The sequence below is a fragment of the Miscanthus floridulus genome, chromosome 15 (genome assembly GCF_019320115.1).
Source record: "Miscanthus floridulus cultivar M001 chromosome 15, ASM1932011v1, whole genome shotgun sequence".
Lineage (NCBI taxonomy): Eukaryota > Viridiplantae > Streptophyta > Magnoliopsida > Poales > Poaceae > Miscanthus > Miscanthus floridulus.
The window spans coordinates 10,158,793-10,182,570 of NC_089594.1; the positions used below are offsets into that span (position 1 = coordinate 10,158,793).

Here is a 23,778-nt window from a genome sequence, read left to right on the forward strand (position 1 = left end):
GAAAGAGGTAAACAATTCCTCGTAGCTGTGCTTGGTGTTTCACTTGCGATTTATCATATTTGCATTCAGTCTGTAAATTTGAGCAAATTTCTGAAAATGAATATCTCGAAACTAATCTAAGTGGTCAGTAAAATCAACTGACACTTCAATAAAAGATCAGGCAACTTGCGATCGTGACGGCGTCCTTGTCCAGCGCACCCGGCGGGTCCGTCATCGCCACCGGCGCCGGGGTCACCATCTTCGCCAGGGCTGCGGCTGCTTGGCCCTCCATGGCGATCGGGCGGCCATCATCATCTTTGGGTGGCGATCCATCCATGGTAGTCTAGGAAGGGAAGGGTACGGCGGCGTCGGGAGGAGGGGAAGGAGGAACGGCGGCGTCGGTGCTTAGGGCGGCGTCGGTCTCGAAGGGAAGGAGGAACATCGGGTAGATGAATTGGTACATCGATCAACGATACAAAAGCAGAAGCGTAGAAGGGTCACAAGAGGACCAAAATACATGTATATTTTGATTAACAAAGTGAAAAAATACGCCAAATGTCATCTAAAATAATAAGCCAACATTTTAAGGGTCATTTTAACGAAGTCGACGATTGAAGTTCTATAATTGCGAAGCGCATTGTTTGGTGTCCTATAATTGCAATTTTCTTGCATAGCACATGTACATATATACATCGATCATCGATCGAACAGCAAGCAAATAAACTAACACAAATGGAGCTACTACTCTCTAACGAAGGTTTGGCCGTCCTTGTGCCCATCGTGGTGTATTGGGGGTATTGTGGCCTGCATGCAACGCTTGTCCAGTCCATGTATATGGACAAATACAGGCTGCACCCAAGCACTCATGAAGACAGCAAGAACCATGTGTCGAAGCGACAAGTCATCAGCAACCTCCTCAAGCAGCAGCTCATGCAGGTTGCCATGGTGGCCATGGTGACGATGTTCAAGGTACGTGCGTAGTATATATATTTATAAGTGTGTGTGTTTAAGATCATTATTATTGCATTGCGTGCCAGCATGCATGATTATATGGCTCTCTTTTTGGTACGGTTCCTTGCTACATATAATTGCATTTTGGGTAATTGGCCGAGAGGGGAAGCGAAATTTGTGGAATGGGGATCAGAGAAATTGGCACTAGTAGAGAGCATACTTTTGGTTCAAGGCTTTAGTCCTGGTCATTTTTGGGCCCAGGACTAAAGAAAGGATTAGTCCCGGTTGGAGCTACCAACCAGGACTAAAGTCCCCTACCCAATGGCAAGAGATGTAGCTTTTGCAGGAGAGGAGCAGGAGGGGACCTTTAGTCCCGGTTGGTGGCTCGAACCGGGACTAAAGGTCACCCTCCAGTCTCGGTTGGAGCTCCAGCCGTGACTAAACCTTTAATCCCGGTTGGTGGCTCCAACCGAGGCTAGAATTCTACCTGTAGTTTGAGTTTATACCACAAACCGGGACTACATGTCCTGGGCTATATACTCCTTCCTCTCCCAGCCCGAGCCATTTCAAGCTCTCTGCCTGCTCTCTATTCTTACTCGTGGAAGGAGTTCATGCTTGCGGGATTGGTGAAGACTTCATTCCTCCATCCTTTCTTCGGTTCTAAAGGTTTCCAATTTCATCCTCCTATGTTCATCACTAGCATGGCTCATTTTGTGGTCTAGAAATAGAGAAATTTATGGTTTTTTAGATTGGGAATTATGGTGGGGTTTTTTCATATACCATTTGAGCTTGAAATCACTTGATAGTTTGTAGTTCATCAAAACTAGTATGCACCTTTTATTGCCTCATTTCATGGTCTAGAAATAGGGAAAATTTTTGTTTTCTAGATTGCGAATAATGGTGGATGTTTTTTATTTATATGCCATTTGAGTTCAAAATCACTTGATAGTTTGCATATGTAGATGAAAGAATCTTATAGTAGCTCATCAAAATTAGTATGCACCTTGCTTCATTTCATGGTTTAGAAATAGAGAAATATAAGGTTTTTTTAGTATATATAGCTCATTTACTTTCATGGTTTACAAAATCAGAAATTTATAGTAGTTGATGAAAATGAGTATAGAGAGTCGTAGATGGCGATTGCTTCCGGGGCCTCGGCCTCGCATGGGGTCCCTAAGCGACTGAGGCCGGACCCCCTCTCATTGCGTGCGGCAAGTATGAGCAGAAGACTATGAGGGAGTAAGGGTCCGAATCACGAAGTGAGTTATTTTTTTGTTATATTTTGTTATGGTTTGTAGCCATTTTTATGATGATTTTGATTAAAGTTCTTGATTTGTTGTTGTAATTTCAATGGGATGGCACTGGATCATGAGACGGTTGGTAATGGGAGAAAGAGTATATTGAGCACGTCCAAAAATCTCTTGCAAAGCGACTGAGGCGACTGATGAGAGTACACCTTTGTATGATCAGGCAATAAACCAGCAGAAGAATGATATGTCTGTTTTAGTTGGAATTGGTCATAAAATCCTTATTCTACTGAAGTGCATTGTGGGTTTAGTTTGTTTAGTGCTATTTGGGATTGTCTACATTATATCAAGGGTTTAATAAATTAATGTTCGACGGTATGTGAAACAGTTGTGTGGCATAGGATATTAATTAATTATGTTGATTGATGGATATTTTGGATGTTTTAATTAACTACTGATCATGCATGTTGTATAATATGGGTTATTACAAGTTTTTGATGTGGTGTACGTCATGTAATGCAGATGAACCAGCAATGGATGTACAACGCGGACCGCCGCTCCCCAGAGTTCATTAGGGACATGCATGAATTCATAAATGTGGCCAAGGCAAACACGCGGAATGGTTTCATGTGCTACCCATGTGTTCTACGTAAGAAGCTCAAGGATCCTTCACGAACACCTGTTTACGTTGGGTTTCATGCCAAACTATATTTGTTGGACTAAGCACGGAGAAAGGGGTGTTATAATGGAAGAAGAAGAAAGTGATGATAACAACATTATTATTTATGGTTTTGCTGAATACAGTGCCTTTGATGATACTGCAATGGGAGAAGCTAAAAAAGAGGTAGTGATTGAAGAAGAGGTAGCGGCAAAAGATGAGCCCCGTGATGATCTTGGTCAGGCCATCTATGATGCACAAAGAGACTACGAAAGTGAAAAGGAGAAGATCAAGTTCGGGCGCATGCTAGAGGATCACAAGAAATTGCTATACCCGACTTGCGAAGAGGGGCAAAAAAAGTTGAGTACCACACTTGAATTGTTGCAATAGAAGGCAAAGAATGGTGACTATCGCAAAGAAGATACTTCCGAAGGCAAATGAATTACTCGCCACTACATACACAGCAAAACAGGTCGTCTACTCTCTGGGATTAGAAATCCAAAAGATACATGCATGTCCTAATGACTGCATCCTCTACCGTGATGAGTATGAGAATTTGTGTATGCCCGGTATGTCGTGCATCGTGGTATAAGATCAGGCAAGATGACCCTGGTGATGTTGAGGACGACAGTGAACATACCAGGAAGAGAATCCCTGCCAAGGTGATGTGGTATGCCCCTATAATACCACGCTTGAAACATTTGTTCAGCAACAAAGAGCATACAAAGTTGTTGTGATGGCACAAAGAAGACCGTAAAGTAGACGATATGTTGAGACGCCCCATTGATGGGTCCTAGTGGAGAGCAATCGACATAGAATTCCTGAAGTTTGCAGATGATGTAAGAAACTTAAAGTTTGCTTTAAGTATGGATGGCATGAATCCTTTCGGGGAGCAGAGCAGCAGTCATAGCACTTGGCCTGTTACTCTATGTATCTACAACCTTCCTCCATGGTTGTGCATGAAGTGGAAGTTCATTATGATGCTAGTGCTCATCCAAGGCCCGAAGCAACCTGGAAACGACATTGATGTGTACCTGAGGCCATTAGTTGAAGAACTTCTACTTTTGTGGAGCAGCACAGGCGTACGTATGTGGGATGACTACAAACAGGAACACTTTGACCTGCGAGCATTGTTGTTTGTAACAATTAATGATTGGCCTACTCTTAGTAATCTTTTAGGACAGTCAAACAAGGGATATAATGCATGCACGCACTGTTTTCATGACATGGAAGGTATATTTTTGAAAAATGTCGAAAGGTCATGTACGTGGGCCATCGTCGATTTCTTCCATTGAATCACGCCCTAAGAAAGAGAGGCAAGCATTTTAAGGGTAAGGCAGAGCGCCAAACAAAACCTAACAACGGTAGTGGTGAGGATGTATTCAATATGGTAAAGGATGTATAAGTAGTCTTTGGGAAGGGACCTGGCAGCCAACCTGTTCCAAATGATGCTAACAGACATGCACCCATGTGGAAGAAGTCCATATTTTGGGAGCTACCCTACTGGCAAGTCCTAGAGGTCCGCAGCGTGATCGACGTGATGCACCTGACGAAGAATCTTTGTGTGAACCTGCTAGGTTTCATGGGTGTGTATGGGAAGGCTAAGGACATACTGGAAGCAAGATAGGACCTGCAGTGTATGAAAGAATGAGAGAACCTACAACCAGAGAAGGTAGATGATGGACACCAGTTCTTCAGTCCTGCCAGCTACACTCTTAGCAAAGAAGAGAAGGAAAGAATGTTTCAATGCCTAAATAGCATCAAGGTCCCATCTGGCTTCTCCTCGAATGCAAAGGGGATAATAAATGTGGCAGAGAAGAAATTCCTAAACTTAAAGTCTCATAACTGCCATGTGCTTATGATGCAATTGCTTTCGGTTGCATTGAGAGGGATTCTACCTCCAAATGTACGATTAGCCACCGTGAAACTATGTGCATTCCTCAACGCAATTTCTCAGAAGGCAATCAATCTAGCGCATCTAGCAAAGCTACAGAATGACATGATCCAATGTCTTGTTAGGTTTGAGTTGGTGTTCCTGCTATCCTTCTTTAATATTATGATGCACCTCCTTGTTCACTTGATCAAAGAGATTAGTATTCTCGGTCCTATGTTCCTACACAACATGTTCCCCTTTGAGAGGTTCATAGGAGTCCTGAAGAAATATGTTCACAACCATGCTCGCCCAGAAGGAAACATCGCCAAGGGCTATGGAACAGAGGAGGTCATTGAGTTATGCATTGATTTTATTCCTCACCTTGACCCGATTGGTGTTCCTGAATCACGGCATATGGGGAGACTAAGTGGAAAGGGAACACTAGGGAAGAAAGCATATATTGGCAAGGAGGATGATTATTTCCGTAAAGCACACTACATCATTCTGCAAAACTCCTCCTTGGTGGATCCATATATCGAGGTACACAAAGGACATTGTACGATCCGAATTCCCTGGGGAGGACTGAAGCCTGGATAACGAGTTGGCACATGGAAACTTTTGGCGATTGGTTGCGAAAACGATGTCAGGGTGATGAGAGTCTAGATGAGCAATTTTACTTGTTGTCTATGGAACCATCTTGGCATATCCTGACATTCAAAGGGTACGAGATAAATGGCAATACATTTTACATGATAGCCCAAGATAAAAGGAGCACCAACCAAAACAGTGGTGTCCGCATAGATGCTATAGACCCAAATGGGAATAAGGAAACAAATTATGGCCGCATAGAGGAGATATGTGAACTAGACTATGGACCTTATTTTAAGGTCCCTTTGTTTCGGTGCCAATAGGTGAAGGTGACCAGAGGTGGGTAACAGTAGACCATTAGCATGGAATGACAACAGTGGACCTCAACAATCTTGGGTACTGAGACGAACCATTCGTCTTAGCCAAGGATGTGAATTAGGTGTTCTATATGAAAGACATGTCTACCAAACAGAAGAAAGGAAAAAACAACGACAATGACTCAGACAATGAGCCAAAGCACCACATAGTTCTTTTAGGGAAAAGAAATGTCGTGGAAATCAAAGATAGGTCTGATATGTTAGAAGATTATGAAAAGAATGACGGAATTCCGCCCTTCATAGTAAACAGTGACCCAAGCATCCTGCTAAATAATAAGGACACTCCATGTTTACGGCGTGATCATAACCAAGGGACATACGTCAAGAAGAAGATCATTGTTGTTCCCGCTTGATATAGTGATGTATTAGACCTATTATGTAATAATTGTGACTTCAGATTTTATGTCGTGTTTTCATATTTTCTACGGTTTAAATGAATTTTCTACTTGACGGTGGATTTCCTGTGGAGAATGTGTGATGAAAAACCAAATGATCAACGTCAATAAGATGTGAAAACTAATTTCCTATCGAAAAGCAATCGTTTTAATGATTTTAATTAAGTAGTATATTTTTGCATGGTGAAAATTGTGATTATTATTTACACTATGGTTAATATTTATACGGTAAAATAAAAGGGTTTAGGTTACAGATTTTTCTTGTGTACAATAATACAAAACCAGGTCTAGGAATTTTTTTTTGTATTTTTTGGCTAATATTTTATTTACTAGGCAATTAACAACCCTCTGTATATTTATATAAAATAAATATATAAAAAAGGAAAAACTTCTAGAAACTGGCGGGAAGCCAAAATGTAGCCCACCTTTACTCCCGGGTGGATCAACCACCCGGCACTAAAGATGGACTGTGTTTTCGCGGCCCGCTAAAATTCCCTTTACTCCTAGGCCATGGCTACACCCAGGACTAAACGTTAGACTTTTAGTCCTAGTTCTAACCATCACCCGAAACTAAAGGACCTTTAGTCCCGGGCTGTGGCTTCACCCGAGACTAAAGGTCCCCCCTATATACCGCCTCCTCTCTTTCTCTCTCAATCACCTCTTGTTCTTTGCCGAGAGCCACTACACCGCCGCTGCTCCTCATCGCCTCCAGCACCACCTCCACACGCGCGCACCTCTCTCGCCATCTCTGTCGGTGGCCCGGCTCACGCCTCTCCCGTCTGTGCGCGACGCCCAGATCCGGATCCGCCGCCATCATCCTCGCCCTCACCCAGATCTGATCTGGAACCGTCTCCATCATCGTTGTGTCATCCTCACCACCGTCATCGATGCTCGTCCTCGTCATCACCAGCTCCACACGCCTGCCTTCAGCACTGCCTCGTCACACGCGTGCTTCGTCCCCAGCTCGTACGAACGCGCCTCCTCTCTTCAGCCAGCCGCTCGTCCCTCGTCCTCGCCGAAGTGCCTCGTCCTTGTCATCACATCCATCACTGCCTTATAACGTGCGCGTCGTCCCCGGCTCCATGCGCATGTGTGCCTCGCCGCGCGCTCATTGTCCCCCTCGCCAGAGCGCATCTTCCGCGTCTCATCTTCTCCGATCGACAATCCAGCACCGCCTCGTCTCCATGCCATCCTCGCTCATCAACGTTGTCCTCGCCGGAGTTGGTGAGTATATAGTGTATATATGTGTGTGATATAATGATGATCATGTTGTACATGTGTGTGAGTGATGATCAATAAAGTGTGTGTAAGTGAGTGAGTCAGAGTGAGTGAGTGTGTGTGATGTGCATATTTTTTTGGCATAGAAAAATAGAAATATTGTAGTGTACTATAATATATATAGAAAAATTGTAGAAAATTAAACAATATAGTTGTAGAAAATAATATTGAAGAGATATATTTAAATCTTCATAGTTAAAAGGATTGATTTTTTGTGCTATGAATTTTTTGGTATATATACATATCTGAATTTTGATATATTGACATTAGTGCGACATGAATTTTCATATATTTATATACACCAATGTTGATATATATCCTAATATCCTGAGCTCCGCTCCGAACTCTAACCTGGCTGTGCTCCGCTCAAAACCCTAACCAAGGCGCAAACCCTAACCAGATCGAGTTCCGCGCATGCAAACCCTGAATTCTATAGTTATTTAAGTTTAAGCCCCTGGCTCGATCCATTAATTAGCATATGCATGACTACTATATGGTTTTCATTTATATATAGTTTTGGTAATTAAGATGACCGACCCGCAAGACAACTACGATAATGAGGCCATGATGAACATTATCAATGCCGGCAGTCAATATGGCCCCAACCAGAACGAGGCCGGCCCACTGGATTTCGATGATTGCTCTCAATACTTAATAAATTTTGAAGATGAGCAAGAAAATCCTATGCAAGAAAATGCTAGTGAGGTATATTTGTTAATAATCTTGCGTCTCTTATATATATGAAATTAAATATAATTCCAATAATTCATATTCGTATATATATGTATTACTGAATCTTTGTGTTTCTACGTATGTAGCCCCTCTGGATCGACGACGTCGACAAGAAGTAGTAAAAGTGTACAAGGCCTGACAAAACCGTTGGAGGGCCACTACATAATCACAGAAGTCGATCCTAATACCAGCAAACCGCTCCAGCAAAAAAAAATAATGCAAAGAAGTTCATAAACCACTGTGAGGTTCTTGTTAGGGATAGGGTCCTGATCAGCGTCCGTGAATGGAAATAGAAGAAGGATGATCCTCTGATCAGTTTTGTCTTTGAGCGAGAGAAAGACCTTCTTTGGGATTCAGTCACTACACATTTCAATTTACCAGCAGGTGAAGGTTCTAAAAAACTAGTTAAAAGTTGGGCTCTCAAGAAGATGGCCACACAATTCTAGACCTGAAAGGATAAGCTGTATAATGAATTTGTCAAGAAGAATCTACCTTCATATTTCAGTCAAAATTGCCCATACAAAAAGTTGAGGACGACTGGCCTAGATTTGTGAGGTATAAGACCTCGGAAGAGGGTGAGGAACGGGTGAGAAGGAACCAACAAAATGCATGACAGAAGGTATACCATCATAAAATAGGATCAGGTGGCTATAGGAGTGCCATTCCAAAGTGGCAAAGAATGAAAGCAGATCTGCTTGCCAAAGGGATCCATCCATTCTCACTCGAATGGCCCGAACGCTCCAAGAATTGTTTTTTCGCGCATGGGGGATCACTGGACCCACAGACCGAGGAGCCAGTTATTGGTGGGGAAATTAGAACAGTAGCACAAAGACTTATCAATATTATAGATGCTTCTGCCAGTGGTGCCTTTGTGCCCAACCGAGAGAAGGATGAGCTGGCACACGCCCTCATGACTCCTAAACACCCTAGGCGAACGTGTGGCAAAGGGTTGATTTCATGGTGGCATGGCTTCCCTGAGGATGCCGCTACCTACAGAAGCCGCCAACGAAGGAAGGATGAGGAGGCAAAGCAGATCCGCAAGTTCAAGGAGGCGGTGCCTCAATCGCAGGAGCGAGAACTAAACATGGACATGAGAATACAAGAGGAAATCAAACGGCAAGTGGCACTATAGTTGAGTAGCTAGAGACAGTCACAAGAGGTGCAATCATCAGGGTCTCCATCCTCGGGACTAGATAATGCATCCGTAAAGTAAAGGACTCTTCTCCAGCCATGTCCTATCCGGAGGACTTAAAAATCCAAACCATGGCCGTGAGGTAACATCGATAGTTATCCATATTTACTTTTAGCATCCCATGAATTATTTTTCACTTTAGCATATTTACTTTTCTGCATTAGCATTGCATTTATAAAAGAAAAATAATAAAAAGTTTTTCATTACTACATTACATCATTGCATCATTAAAGCTTAAAGCCCCATGTGAATAAATCTATGAGGTGTAAAAGCCCATAGGAATATTTACTGTGGTGGCATAAAAATACCATACATACATATTTCTTTCTATATTATATAAATAAGAAAATTCAAAAATATATAAATAGACATCCTGCTAAGACTTTGGCAATTAGGAAATCTGTCTAAACCCCCAAGGATAATAAATCTCTGAATGGCTGACCGCTACCCCCTTATCTTAATCAGTGCCACGAGTTTTTGGTGTTCTTGTTGGAGTATTTTGTAGGATGATCAAGAGTAAAGCCATCCATCCGAAGTACATTTTCCTGAGCCACTGCTACACCCGCTACATGAGGAAAACAACTTCTGGAAGGATAAGAGAGATTTTAAGAAAGACCACGACAACATCCAGCTTGGGGGAGGAGCATCCCCCATGTACCTATCTAAGTATTTCTTTCCCTTTTCGGTTTTACTATCTTTGAGTTTTCTATATATTTGTTAAAGTCATAAAAAGATGCATAACAAACAAAAACAAATTAAAAGTTTATCTTAGATATATATATATAATAGTAAGGTGTGATCTTAAAAATGAAAACAAAATAAAAGTGTGTGTCTAGTTTTCTATTTTTAAGAGCTAAATAAAAGGACTCTAAGGATAATCCCTTCCAATGGAAATGATGACTAGTTGCACTGTCGCGATTCCTTTCAAGTACCTTGTTTTCAGCCTTGAATTTTCCTAAGTTTTGGATACGACTATTTTGATATAAGAATTTACTCTGAACTTGAAACTCGTGGGTAGCATATGCTTGAGCTAAGTCTAGATAATTGATGGATATGATATAAGAAGGTCTAAGCTGTTGTTTATCTTGTTCCTAGTGATACTAAAGTTCTGGAGATTTATCTTTTGAAAAATATGAAAATCCTATATGATGAGTTATTGTATAACAAAGCTTGAATTCCTACCAGAGCCATATATGATATTTAGATTAGAAAAACTTTCACTCATATATGCTGCTTATTCTGCATTGAGTTTAGTCAAGCTTTGTTGATGCCTTATGAGATATTTGTCATGCTCTTAAAATCAAGATCACGTACACACCACCTAAATATGCACTACTCCTACACTAGGGGTAGGCACAACGACATGCCATCCATTTAGATCCACCCAAAAATGTTTTACTCCTACACTAGGAGTGAACACCAAAAATATTCTTCATAGATATCCACCAAATAAATGCTCCAAGTTCTTCTTGCTATCTCTTAAAAGTTTTCGTTGCAGAAAAGAAGCATGGGGCTATGCAAAAGTTATTCATAAAAAAAAGATAAGAAAAAATGAACAAGTGTCCGAATTACTAAAACAATGGGTACTCAGATGCCTGCCTGAGAAAAAGAAAGTGAGATGAATAAGATAGCTCATGTTTTCTTGCAAGGTTGTTTTCAAGTTTTAAAAGAGAGATATGTTTTCAAGGAGCAAAGTAGAATTATGTTAGCCACCATATACATCCATACACATGCACATCTTGATTTGATTGTATGACTTACCACATATATTGAGAGACTTGAGAGTGTCATACAATGGAAGCTCTGAGTTTTATTTTGAAAATCTATAAAAACTCTGGAGTAATGGTTGAACAAAGAACTTGAGACATAGTGCTTGACTTGATCGCTCGGTCTTTCAATTGCTCAAGATCTAAGTGAAGGCTGAGAAGCCCTATGGTTGAAGGTAATATGGGTAAGTTTGAAAATCAGATCAGTTTATTCTAATACTAGAGGAGAATTCTTGTTTGAGCGCATGTGTACTTTTGAGGAGTTGCTTCAATGTTTTCAAAATCCTTAAAGTCTAGATTTAGTTACTAAGTTTAGTTTTGCTAAGGGACTAGCAAAAGGTAAGCTTGGGGGAGTTGTTGATGGTAGTTAACAACTAATATAAACCGTTAATTAAACATGTATAAGGGCATAAATATAATCACCAATGAAGGCTTAGGGGTTTAAACTAAAAAATTCCACAAGTTTTGGTGAATCTATGTTTCCAGCAGGGTTTAATCAAAAAACTGCCAAGGAGGACCAAATCGTCAAAGGAAAATACGGAGTTCCGCTGCGGTACCTACATGGGAAGACTCTAGAAGGGTCCAGAAGCCACATCACCGAAGAGGAGGGCCACTCCCTGACAGGTGGGGCTGCCTAGCCCCCCTAGGCCCACCTGTCAGCCAGCTTCGTATGTTGGTCTCCCACCACCTTTGAGGATGCATCTACGCCGTTGCTTAAGTCGGTTTGATCTAAGGGCTCACGTTGGACCCTGAGGGCTATATAATCTAGCTCCTGCCTCTCCCCCAGGCATAACTCTAGTCATCAAGTTATTTGAGAAGACAAAAACCCTAATCTCCTCATAGCTCCTTCTCCTTCGTAGCATAGCTAGTTAGGATAGATCTAGAGGGAGGCAAGCAGGACTTTGCTTGGATTCTCGATCTTATCAAGAGTGTGGTTCGGTATAAACTTTGTACCCCTCTCTCTTGTTTCTCCATTGTTTTTATCTGCTAGTTACAATTGTTATGACAATCTCAGTGTTCATCTTATTCATGTTCTTCATTATGATGTTCAACATCTACTTTGATTGTATATTTAGTATAGCTAGTTTATCATTGTGTTTATGCATAAGTTCGTATAGCGCTCACTCTGATGTACACGGGGTGGGTGGTCGACATTGTGTAAGCATGGTGCTTATATGTTGTTTACCTATGGATACACCCTATATTCTGGGGTCATGTGGTAGATCGTGGATGCAAGTAAGGTCCGATTACGAAGGTAGAACGAGCTCCGCCCTCAATCTTCCTTGGTAATATCCCTTAGGTGTAAATATGATGATGATCTTAGCCATGATTACTAGGTGTAATTGCATTAATCAAATGTATGTTTTGACTTGTAATTCAGAATGACTTAGGAATTATTCCTCTAATACTCTACCTGACCATGCTAATACTATAGAAAGGAGTGCTCTGAGTGATTTATCATTATCATTACTTATCATTTATACATCTCTTATTTCATGACTTACCCCTGTTATGAGTAGAATATTGGCTATGGTTTATTTCTCCTTCAATAGTATAAGTTATCAATACATATCCATGCTAGACCTTCCCAGTGGTACAAATATAAATAATGATACTTGGAATACTCTCGGATAAAATGTTACAACGGTATATTATCTGTGCGCTTGCGGATACTTTGTATTCATAGATTTATATATATTATCTCTAGTCACTTGCATTAATAAGAACTGCTTAGTGTTATTCTAGTAATACTATGTAGTACCAACACATATCTCTAGCATCATCACTATGGATGACAACCTAGTAAAGCTAGGAGGTACATGCTTATCAAAGGTGGCTAAGTATTTAAAACAAGTGACATGTTAATAAACACCAACACCCCACCCCCAGTGAAGTCCCCGGTGAAGAAGAAAGCCAGTCGTCATAAAACAAAGCCCCCCCCCCCCGGAGAAGCTGCCTTACGAGAAGTCTGAAGAGGAATAAAAAGTGGTGGCACAAAAAGATTTGGATAACTAGTGGAAAAGTTTAATAGAATCAAAAGCTAGGAGGTTGGAACTTCAGAAAAAAAAAACCCGCCAAAGCCGCACTACATAGCTTAACGAGAACTAAAGAAAAAAATCAATGAGCGCGAGAAAAAAGCAATGTGATGCACGTAAGCCCTCGCCATTATTGGACTATGAATGCTCTCTCAACAAGTCATATAAGGCATCCCAGAAAGCAAAGAGAGCAAGGAAAGATGTTGCATAACTCGGGCAGCAATCTATCGACCCGCTAGTTGTTGAGGATGATTGTACAAACGCACAAGGCGGTCAAATCAATAGGGAGGCACTCTAAGACTTCATGGTCACAACATGTCTCACACCTCAACAACTCATTGGGGGAGGATCGATACCAACAGCCAACTTTGATATTTACCAGACCTATTTGTATGGCAGGAGTCTTGTCAACCCTAAGTCCTTGTCATCACTGGGTACGCAAATGTTCTTATTAAGCAAGTGGTACTTAAGAGCATGTGACAACGAAGAGGCATGGCTTGTTGTCAGAATTAGACCAGAGCATTACTTCAATGGCTATGACGTTTTACATATTCAGTTCAATGAATTACACCGACTATTAAACCAGGATGCTCTTAACAAATCTCTCCTCAGTTGCTGGTGTCTGTAAGTGATTCTTTCTACAATTGAAGTAACTTTCATGTTAGTTCGTTGTCTATATATAGTTATCCTCACACTATATATATATTCTTTTGTACTATATAAATACAAATATGAGATGCTGAAACTAAAGAGAAAAGGGTTAACTGAGTTGGTTTCATGGATCCGAATCGCACATTCAAGGACACGCGTACTCGATATGATAGATGGCGACATCAAGTGGAGAATAATCTGTTTAGGTTCTTAGATAACCAACATGATAAGACATTGATACTCTTTCCTTACAACTTCAAGTGAGTGTTAATGTCTTGTGCCCATTTTATTTTGCTTACCCCATGTTGACTTTACTTAATGAGTTATGCCTGCTTATAAACATGTAGCTACCACTGGATACTGCTGGTTATCGATATGCCTAGGAGTATTGTAAAGATCTTTGACTCAGCGATAAAACCTTGAGAAGATTACCAAGAAATGATAGATATTCTCCAGTGGTAATTTCGGTCTCGCACACTATATACTCTCTTATGCCATTTTATTGATATAACTCCATTTATTTATTTTGTTGGGCAGTGCTTGGAAAAGGTTCGCCGAGAAACGCCATTATGGTCATTGGGAAGTGCCTTTGAACGTAGTCCAATACCCAGTAAGTACTAGCTAGGTCACCGCATCTTTATTTAGTTCCATTCATTATTACCATGATTCATTGGTTGATGATGAATCTTTTTCTCGTAAAGTAGTGTCTACAGCAGGGATCAGGGAACAACTTATGTGGATACTACGTCTGCGAGTTCATCATGGACTACTCAAGGAGAACAAATGAAGAGATCCTCGAAGTACGTAAAAAATATACACAATTTATTTATTACCATTGTGTTGATATATATATATATATATATATATATATATATATATATATATATATATATATATATATATATATATATATATATATATATATATATATATATTCATACTTTTCCTTTCATTGGAATTGAAGATTGAATGGAGGAAGCAAAAGGTTAGGCGATGTGACCATATTAAAGCAATTCAAGAGGCATTATCAGGATTTCTTATGGATGAGGTCATAGATCCCAAAGGCGCGTACCACTATGACCCTAAAGAATTAATACATACTAGCCATATGACTGAAGATTAGGGTTGAATGAAATTCCAAGGACATGAGTACAAGGTTTTTGTGACTTTATTATGTACATATTCCATACATGTACAACCTCTTGAAATATTTGTATATACATAGTTTCATACATTTTAGTGTATTATTTATGTATAATGCTCATATGGGACTTATACGTGGATGTATATTAGCAGCATAGAATTCGTATACGAAAATCTAATCCAAACAAAAAAGAATTGCATTGAAAAGAAACCATAAAATGAAAAGGAATGAAATGGAAAAAAGGAACCTTTAATACCGGTTGGAAACACCAACTGGGACTAAACGTGCCAGCCCCGGTGCAATCACTACTGGAGACGCGCTCTTTGCCAAGTGCCTAGGGCACTCGGCAAAGGCCCTATTACACTCGGCAAAGGTTTTGCCGAGTGCTACACTCGGCAAAGAGCAAACGGCAAAGCCGCATCTGGCGAAGGGTTCTTTGCCGAGTGCCGTTTGTCGGGCACTCGGCAAAGAAAATTGGCCGTCAGCCGTTGACGGCGTCTTTGCCGAGTGCTGGGTTAGGAAGGCAGTCGGCAAAGCTTTTCCTTTTTTTTTGAAAAATCCTTTGCCGAGTGCCTTCCTGACCCGGCACTCGGCAAAGAAAAAAAAATTTGAAAATCCTTTGCCGAGTGCCTTCCTGACCCGGTACTCGGCAAAGAAAAAAATTGAAAAATCCTTTGTCGAGTGCCTAGCTGAGACGGCACTCGGCAAAGGAAAAATATTTTTTTTGAAAAATTCTTTGCCGAGTGCCAGAGCGCTGGCACTCGGCAAAGCTGTGAAACACATGGTAGTGTACACAGCTTTGCCGAGTGCCAGGGTACTGGCACTCGGCAAAGAGACCTGGTAGTGTATTTTTTTGGCAGCTTTGCCGAGTGCCAGGGCAAAAGGCACTCGGCAAAGGCTATTTACCTAGTGTTACACTCGGCAAAGTGACCAAAAATTTTTGTTTTTTTTTGTTTTTTGCTTTCGATCACTGCAAACACAACATATGACATATATATCACATCCATCACATATATACCACATCCAGCACCTTATATGTCACAATCCATCACACATACCACATGAATCACATCCGTTCACCACATGTCACAGTAATTCCCTCCATTATTCGACATGATTCCACATCATTCAACAAGTAGTTCAAATCCATCACCACATGTCACAATAACACATGCATGACAACAACATTGTCTCGGATAGAAATCCATTGCGAAGAGAACAAGACATGAAACTACAAGCGCTACTCACTGAAGCGACCCTTGATGTGGCCATCCTGCTGACGATGGGGAAGGAAACATCTGCTCGTTCAGAGTGCCCTGAGTTGGGTTGTTCGAACCCGCCGACTGAGGCTGCACACAGGAGAAGAGATTGCATGAGACAAGATTAGTTGAATAGCGATTGTAGCAATTCCTTGCATGTGTGACATTACTCACTAGAGTAGCGGAGTGAGGAGGCTGAGGTGGACCCATTAACCCAGGAGGCATAGCAACACCCATCGTAGTTTGCATCTAGGCAATAATGTCCGCCAACCTTTTCTCCTGGGAGAGTTTGTCAGCCTCCCGTGCGGCCCGCTCGGCCGCCAACCCCAGCTCCAGCTCCTAGGCCCTCCTGTTTGGTTCTTCCACCTGGGCCTACAAATTGTTGCAAAGCTAATGTTACAATAATGCAAAGGAAATAGAGTTGTGTAAAGATCAATGTACGATGAGTAAAACATGAATAACCTGGAGTGTGTCGACCTGGTGCTGTGAAATGCTCGGCCGTGAGCGTATCACCGGGGGTGAGGAGGCGATCGTGCTCTGTGCTCGGATCTGGGAGAGAGTGGGAGTAGAGGCCGTGTCGATCACGCTGTCGCCAATCCAGTAGTGGCCATGCTTCTTGCCTTGTCCAATCCTCATGACGGTGTTTGCATCAATGTTGTCGGTCCATGGATCATACTCTGGCCCATGGATCGACCTTGCCGCCGCCGTGTACTCTGTGATTTTCTCGTAGGCACTCGAGTTTGTGTACGCCTCGGCCGGGTCGTCCGGGTTGAAGGAGACGTCGGATGACGCCTTGCCCTTGTGTGCCATGGCAAATGCGGCGAAGTTGGAGCACTCTTGGCCTTGATGTGCCGCCGACTGCAAGAACGAAAACAAGATGATTAGAATTCTTTGCCGTGTTCAACGAAAGCAAGAAGAATAGAAACATGACCACGTACCCATGCTTGGGCGTATTCGAAGAGGTTGCGGTTGCCTTGATGGTGTGATACACCTGGCATGAACAAACATCGTTGCCGGGCAGCCGCGTGCTGAGCGGCCCACTCCACGCTTAACCACCTGTCCACCATCTTCGCCCAAGCCACGGGGCACCCATTGCACCACCAAGGAATCACCTACACGTCATCAAGTAGTTGACATATTAGAAAAACAAGTGATTTGTACTTAATCTCAAAAGGAACCAATTTTAATGTTCTTTAGCTACCTCAAGGAACTGGGTTTGGTCAGCGTCAAGTCTTGTTCTCAGATGTCCTTCTTGGTGACCATCTGTCCGAGCTTTGCCCCATAGTAATCTATGATGGCCTAGAGTCACGCCTCATGATGGACGTCGACGACGCGTTTCCTGCAAGCTCGCTTAGCCACTGCCTCCATCGTGCCCTCGAATCCGTCGTCAAGTTTGAAGTACTCCTGCATATACAGACACGATGTATGCATTAGTTAGAGTCCAATGAATGCGTTGTATTGAGCCATGTAGTGCGAGGAAGACTTACCCAGAACTCCCGAATGATGAGCGCATCCACAGTGCCTGCTTCCATGTGGGGGGTGGACTCATAGTCGGCAAACATGAAGGCGGGCTCGAGGTTCCCGGCATGCATGACCATGCCAGGGAAGTGGGTCCTGCACAGGAGACCTAGGATGCCATTGACATGGCGGGAGGCAGTGTTCCCCGACAAAATCTCTCACCCCCTGCAGAAGTGATTAAGAAAACATATTAGTCTCTATTTCGATATCGAACATAGCATATGAAGTAAAAGTGATAACATGCAAAGGCACTTACCTTTGCCCCTCTGGACGAATCACTGGGCATAGATGAGTATGCGGTCGGTCAGGGAGGGTGGAGGGTCCTCGCAAGTAGACACCTGACGAACTAGAGGAAGCGGTAGCTCCCATCCTGCCCCCGTCCTCGTCCTCGTCCTTGTCCTCGTCCGCCTCCTCCTAGACTGGCGTCTCCTCCTCCTCGCCCGCCTCCTGCTACACCTACTCCTCCTCCTCCTCCTCCTCCTCCTCCTCCTCCTCCTATTGATGTTGCTGGACCGTGGGCGTGGTCCTCCTGTTCCTCCTGGTCGTGGTCCTCGTGCTCCTCCGCCTCGTCGAAGACGTCCCCTGCTCCTCCTCGCCGCCTCCGCTAGAGGCTCCATGGTAGAACGAGCTCAAGTTCCTCTGCCGGCCGCCCGGCATTTTTGTTCAGTCACCTGTAATTAAAAAGGAGAAAGAAGTAATTAGAAATAGATGCAAAATAAACAAAACAAAACAAAATTACAAAATTACAAAGTATTACATGTATGTTACAAATAATCTTCATGATCGGGATTAGCTGGATCGTAAGTCTCATCATCACTATCAACCATGTCGAAATAATCAACACTATCCGATGGAGGAATGTTGTCTTCATTGTCATTGCCTACACGTAATCGCTCAAGCATTTGTAAGTCCTTTGCATTTCGCACTTCATCTCCATCGTCATCATCATCAACCATTACATTGTCTATGTCCATTCCTATCTCACTGGTTAAGTCTATCTCAAACACTGACCAATTCATCAATCAGAGGCTCCATGAAGACACCCATCTTCTTCCCCGGGTGTCCAGGAATTATCAATGACAAGAATACGTTCTGACGTTCAAATGCGACGCCGGGGGGAGATTGAGGGGGATGACGAACACGGGCCAACATGTGTAGGGGGTAGCCATCAAACCATAAGGATTGAACCCATTTGTTGCCAGCGCAACACGTACGTTACGAGGCTCTGATGCTTTCTCATGATGAATGCCATCAAAGTGGTTCCATGCTTCACCATCGGATGGATGTACCATCTTGTCAGGATTGTATCGTGTGCCCTGTTTGTGCCACGTCATCTACTTAACGGATTCCTCGCTCATGTATAGCCGTTGGATCCTCGGCACGAACGGGAGGTACCGTAAGATTTTCATCGGGACGGTAAGCTGCTTCTTGTGGCCATCCCCAGAGTCTACCTCCAGGTACCTAGAGGATTTGCACTTCGGACAGTACTTTTCATGGTCATGTTCTTTCCTAAAGAGGACACACCCATTCGGATAAGCATGTATCTGCTCATAAGGCATCTTGAGTCCATCAAGGAGTTTCTGGCACTCGTACAGGCTCTTTGGCAGAACGTGGCCCTCCGAAAGCATGCTAGCAATCAAGGCCAACATACCATCGAAGTGTTGTCGACCCATGTTGATCTCGGCCTTGAACCCCCATCACGCGTCCAATGGCATCGAGTTGACAAACCGTTGTCCGATCATGAAGGGGTTTCTGTGCCGAAGACATCATGTCATAGAACGCCTTTGCGGATGCCTCCGTCTCCTCCGCACGTCCATCAGGGATCTATGCTTGTTGATAGTCATCTAACATGTCTGCAACCCCACCATCATCATCAACATGCTCGAGGCGTGGTCTCACTACTTCCTCTCTCATCCGATGGGCTTCACCATGGTGGATCCACCGGGTATAGTCCGGCATAAAGCCATGCTTCTGAAGATGTATACCCATGTTGTCCTTCTTTTGCCATTTTCTGTTTGCACACATGCTGCAGGGACACTTCATTAGATGCGCTCTATTCGCACCCCTGCCAAATGCACGGTCCAAGAAAGCCTCGGTCTTCTGCCCCCATTCAGTGCTGAAATCACTCTAACTTCTGTATCCCGTGTACATCCACTCACGGTCATCCATCCTCTAAAATAGATATCAACGAGTAACGTAACCATCAACTACATCTACGTGGTGTTTCTACTATCTAATAGGTGAGGATAGGTCCTAATCCCACCTGCGGATGCGTAGACGAGGTTAGTTTCCATGGTCTACTCCGAGCCGAGACAGAATTTCGGCAGCACCTCCCCGCTGTTCTCCAGATACACGTCCTAGCAGGGAGAGTGTGTATCCGGAGAACAACACGGAGGTGATGCCAAAACTCTGTCTCGGATTGGAGCAGACCATAGAAACTAACCTCGTCTATGCATCCACGGGCTGTCCAGAAAATGTGGACAATCCAAAACAGATACGGTTATACATATGCAAAGATCTGCATACTTCCAACCGTATCTCTTTCGGATGGGAGACGCCTAACTGGGTTACACCGATCTACGGCAACGATAAGGAAGAGAGGTTATTTATACCTAGGGTGGCGGTGGAGTCGTTCTAGCGGGGCAGTGGCGAGTCGGTGCAGTGGCGAGTCGAGGCTGTGTAGGCAGGACCACAGCACCGACGAAGACGATCGGGGTCGCCTAGGTACTATGGGTCCCCTCCGACAGGTCCTGCTCTGCAAAACAAGAAACACAACACTATAAGTTGAAAATTTCGGCAGAACCTCCCCTGTACAGGGAGGTTTCCAAAACCTGCAAAAAATAACGGCACGAAGGCCGACATTCACACGGGCACGAAGGCCGACATTCACAACGTCACGAAGACCGACATTCACGGCATGAAGGCCGACATTCACAAAGGGACGGTGCATATACCTTGGGTGGTGGTGGGACATGCACGCGTAGAAGAAGACGCCGAGAACTCCTCCTCCTTCTCCTTCTCTTCCCCTTCCTCCTTCTTCCTCCTTCCTCCTCTCCTTTTTGTCTCCAAACTTTTTCTTCAGCCCTTACACATTAAGTTGAAGTACATCCTCAAATTTGGCACATTTCTCGATCTTTTTGCGATATATCCTTAATTTATTTCATTTAATTGCATTTTTCCGGGAAATGTAAGTTTGAACTGCAGGTGCATCGAATCATGGAATTCGACGAGTGGAAAAATGATATTCGCGTTACTTATTGTATTTTGAGGCCGTTTCCAGGAGCACGCCCGAAGTTTCAAACATCTCACGCACGAAACATAGCGACAAAATTGCGGGTGAAGTGTTTTTTAATTATATAAAATGCAAACGAAGTTCGAAAATCATGAAACTTGGTGACGCATCTTTACATCACATGTGGAGGCTATGGTAAAAATTTGAGAACATTTCGCGCACGTTGTCACATAGGATGGTTAGAGGCTCTTCGCCGAGTGTCGGTCTTCGCCGAGTGCCGGGCACTCGGCAAAGAGAGCTTTGCCGAGTGCCGGTCTTCGCCGAGTACCTGGCATTCGGCAAAGAGCTCTTTGTCGAGTGCTCGACATTTAGCACTCGGCAAAGCCGGCGACACTCGGCAAAGCCAGGCTCTCCCGTAGTGAATGTCTGGCGATAGCAACCGGGACTAAATATCCACTTTCACTTCCAGTTCATAGAACCGGGACTAAAGGGGGGTCTTTAGTCTCGGATTCGCAATCCCGATTGGAAAACCGGAACTAAAAGGGTTTCCCAACCGCAACTGATGCTGAGTCCTACACTAGTGTGGGCAGATGGTGTTGGGGATGGGGAAAAGAAAATTGGGTGGATGTGGTGGATAACTGGGCAAATTGGGTGGGTGTGGTGGTGGAGTGTTGGCCTTCGGAACGGACGAACAGGGAAGGGGATCGGGGTTGGGTAACTAGAACCTACCATTGGCCGGGTTGGAGCTATGGTCGTGACCGAACCATAGGCCCTCTCCCGTATAGTCAGCTCGACGCCAGTGGTTCCTGCAGGTGGGCGCGCGGGGACCGACTCCGAGGAGATGAACAAGCCCGGACCGGAAGAAGTATCGATCACAGCGTGATCCCAGAGTTTGGCCAATTTCCACACCTCCAGCCAAACGTCGTCGAGGGTGCCCCCGACTCCAGGCCTCCATGTCGTGATTGTCCGAGTCGCCTCCTCCAATGCCTCGACCGTATCGTCCCGCTTGTCATGGATCTCATTGACGCGGATGAGCTCGAGATCGACGATGCGCTGCTCGAGATCCTGGACGTGTTCCTAGAAGAGGGACCCCCAGTTGTCGGCGACGACGGCATTGTACTGCGCGGTGCAGTACACCTCCAACAACGAGACCCGCTCCTCCATGGCATTATCCTTCTCCTTGTGGGCGGACTCATCGTCAGTGAAGCGCTTCTCCCACTTCGCACACCGCTTGTCGAAGTTGTTGAACCTCTTGAACAATTCGTCGAACATGCTACTCACGTTGGGATCCATGGCTCCCCTTGCCTGCGTAGTGGTGGTGGATAGCTGGCGTAGTCTCCAGAACTCGCCGGCGCCGAGGAGCGACGACTTTGATACCAATGTCAGGATCGCACGATGGCGACCTGAGAGGAAGGCAGGGAGAGAGGAGCAGAGGAGAAAGAAGGATGTAGCTTCCCGATAGAGGGCCGGATTGACGATAGTACCAGATATAGTTTAGGTTCAAAGTTGATTATAGACTCCAGCTTACTCCTAGTCCTACTTATCCCCCTCGGCTCCTGACCGACTCGTGCAAGAGGTACACGCCCAGTCGGGCCCAGACACACGCACGCTCTTGGACTGGGCCCGTGTTCCCCGCCTGGGCCTTGATGCTGCTTCGGGCTGTCTAGGGTGTGGGCTGCTGACAGTTGCAACGGGACTTACAATTTATTATGCTGTGCTTGTGACAATTTAATGATAATGAGCTAGCTATTTTGTTGAATTTATTTGGGATATATACAGGTCAAAGGAGAGAGTGCTAAAGCATCGCCGGTGCAGACCTCCTATCTGAAGTTAGCCAGCCAAATCGCAGTGGCCACGGTCTGGTTCGACTTGTGGCATTACACATGGCACTGAACCCTGCACACCAGCAGGTTCCTCTACCGGAACCTCCACTCGTGGCACCACCGTCTCGTGGTTCCCTACTCCTTTGGAGCCTTGTATGGACACCCCGTCGAGAGCTTCGTCACTGACACTGTCGGTGACACGGCCGCCTTCCTGGTGTCCGACATGTCGCCGAGGGCTTCCATCTTCTTCTCGCTCTACACCGTCAAGGTCATTGACAACCACTGCGGCCTGTCGTTGCTGCCCTGCTGGGATCATCTAAGCTACTGGAACAACGCGGCATAACACGATGTACACCACCGTACCGGCTGTGTGGCGACAAGTAGAACTACTCTCAGCTCTTCTTCGTGGTGTGGGACAGGATGTTTGGGACGTACATGCCCTTCGTCATCGAGGACAGAGGAGGAGGAACCCTTGACTACAGGAGAATCACACAAGTAATATCTCACATAAGTGTATCTTAAGGTTTAAGGTGTATATGATCATACTATAGATCATATGAGGTAGTTTGTACATAAGTATGCAAGTATACATAGATTATGTGGTTATACTTATTTTATATACTACTATGATGATACCATAACAATATACTAAAAATGTGGGTTCGCTTGAAATTTTTCATATAGTAAGATTTGTAGTGTCTTAGATGAGTATATAAACACACTCAAACCGATAAATAAGTATAAGGTGGTTTATTAAAGATGGGAGTAGATACACCAGGGAGTATGAAAAACTCTCCCTTTCTCTCATATGATACTTCCAATACAGTTAAATGGAAGCCGTGTTAAATATTACCCAACCCAAGTGACTCACAGCACCAGCAATGACATAGGCTAAATTGACTAAAAATAGAATAAAGCAGGTAATACTAACTCGAACCAAACACAACTTAAATTGACTACAAATCCAACAAAGTAGGTAATACTCAGCATGTTCGGCTGGAGCTGAAATGATCGTATACTATCGTGGATTATTACTGCTGGCTGGTTTGGTGTGAGAGAAAAATATTATTCTGGCTCAA

At 43.9% G+C, this 23,778-nt stretch overlaps 1 pseudogene; it reads left to right on the forward strand.

Moving 5' to 3' along the window:
- Window positions 1-708: 708 nt before the first annotated feature.
- LOC136506974 (sphinganine C4-monooxygenase 2-like) lies at window positions 709-23,221 on the forward strand (annotated as a pseudogene).
- The last annotated feature ends 557 nt before the right edge of the window (window positions 23,222-23,778 follow it).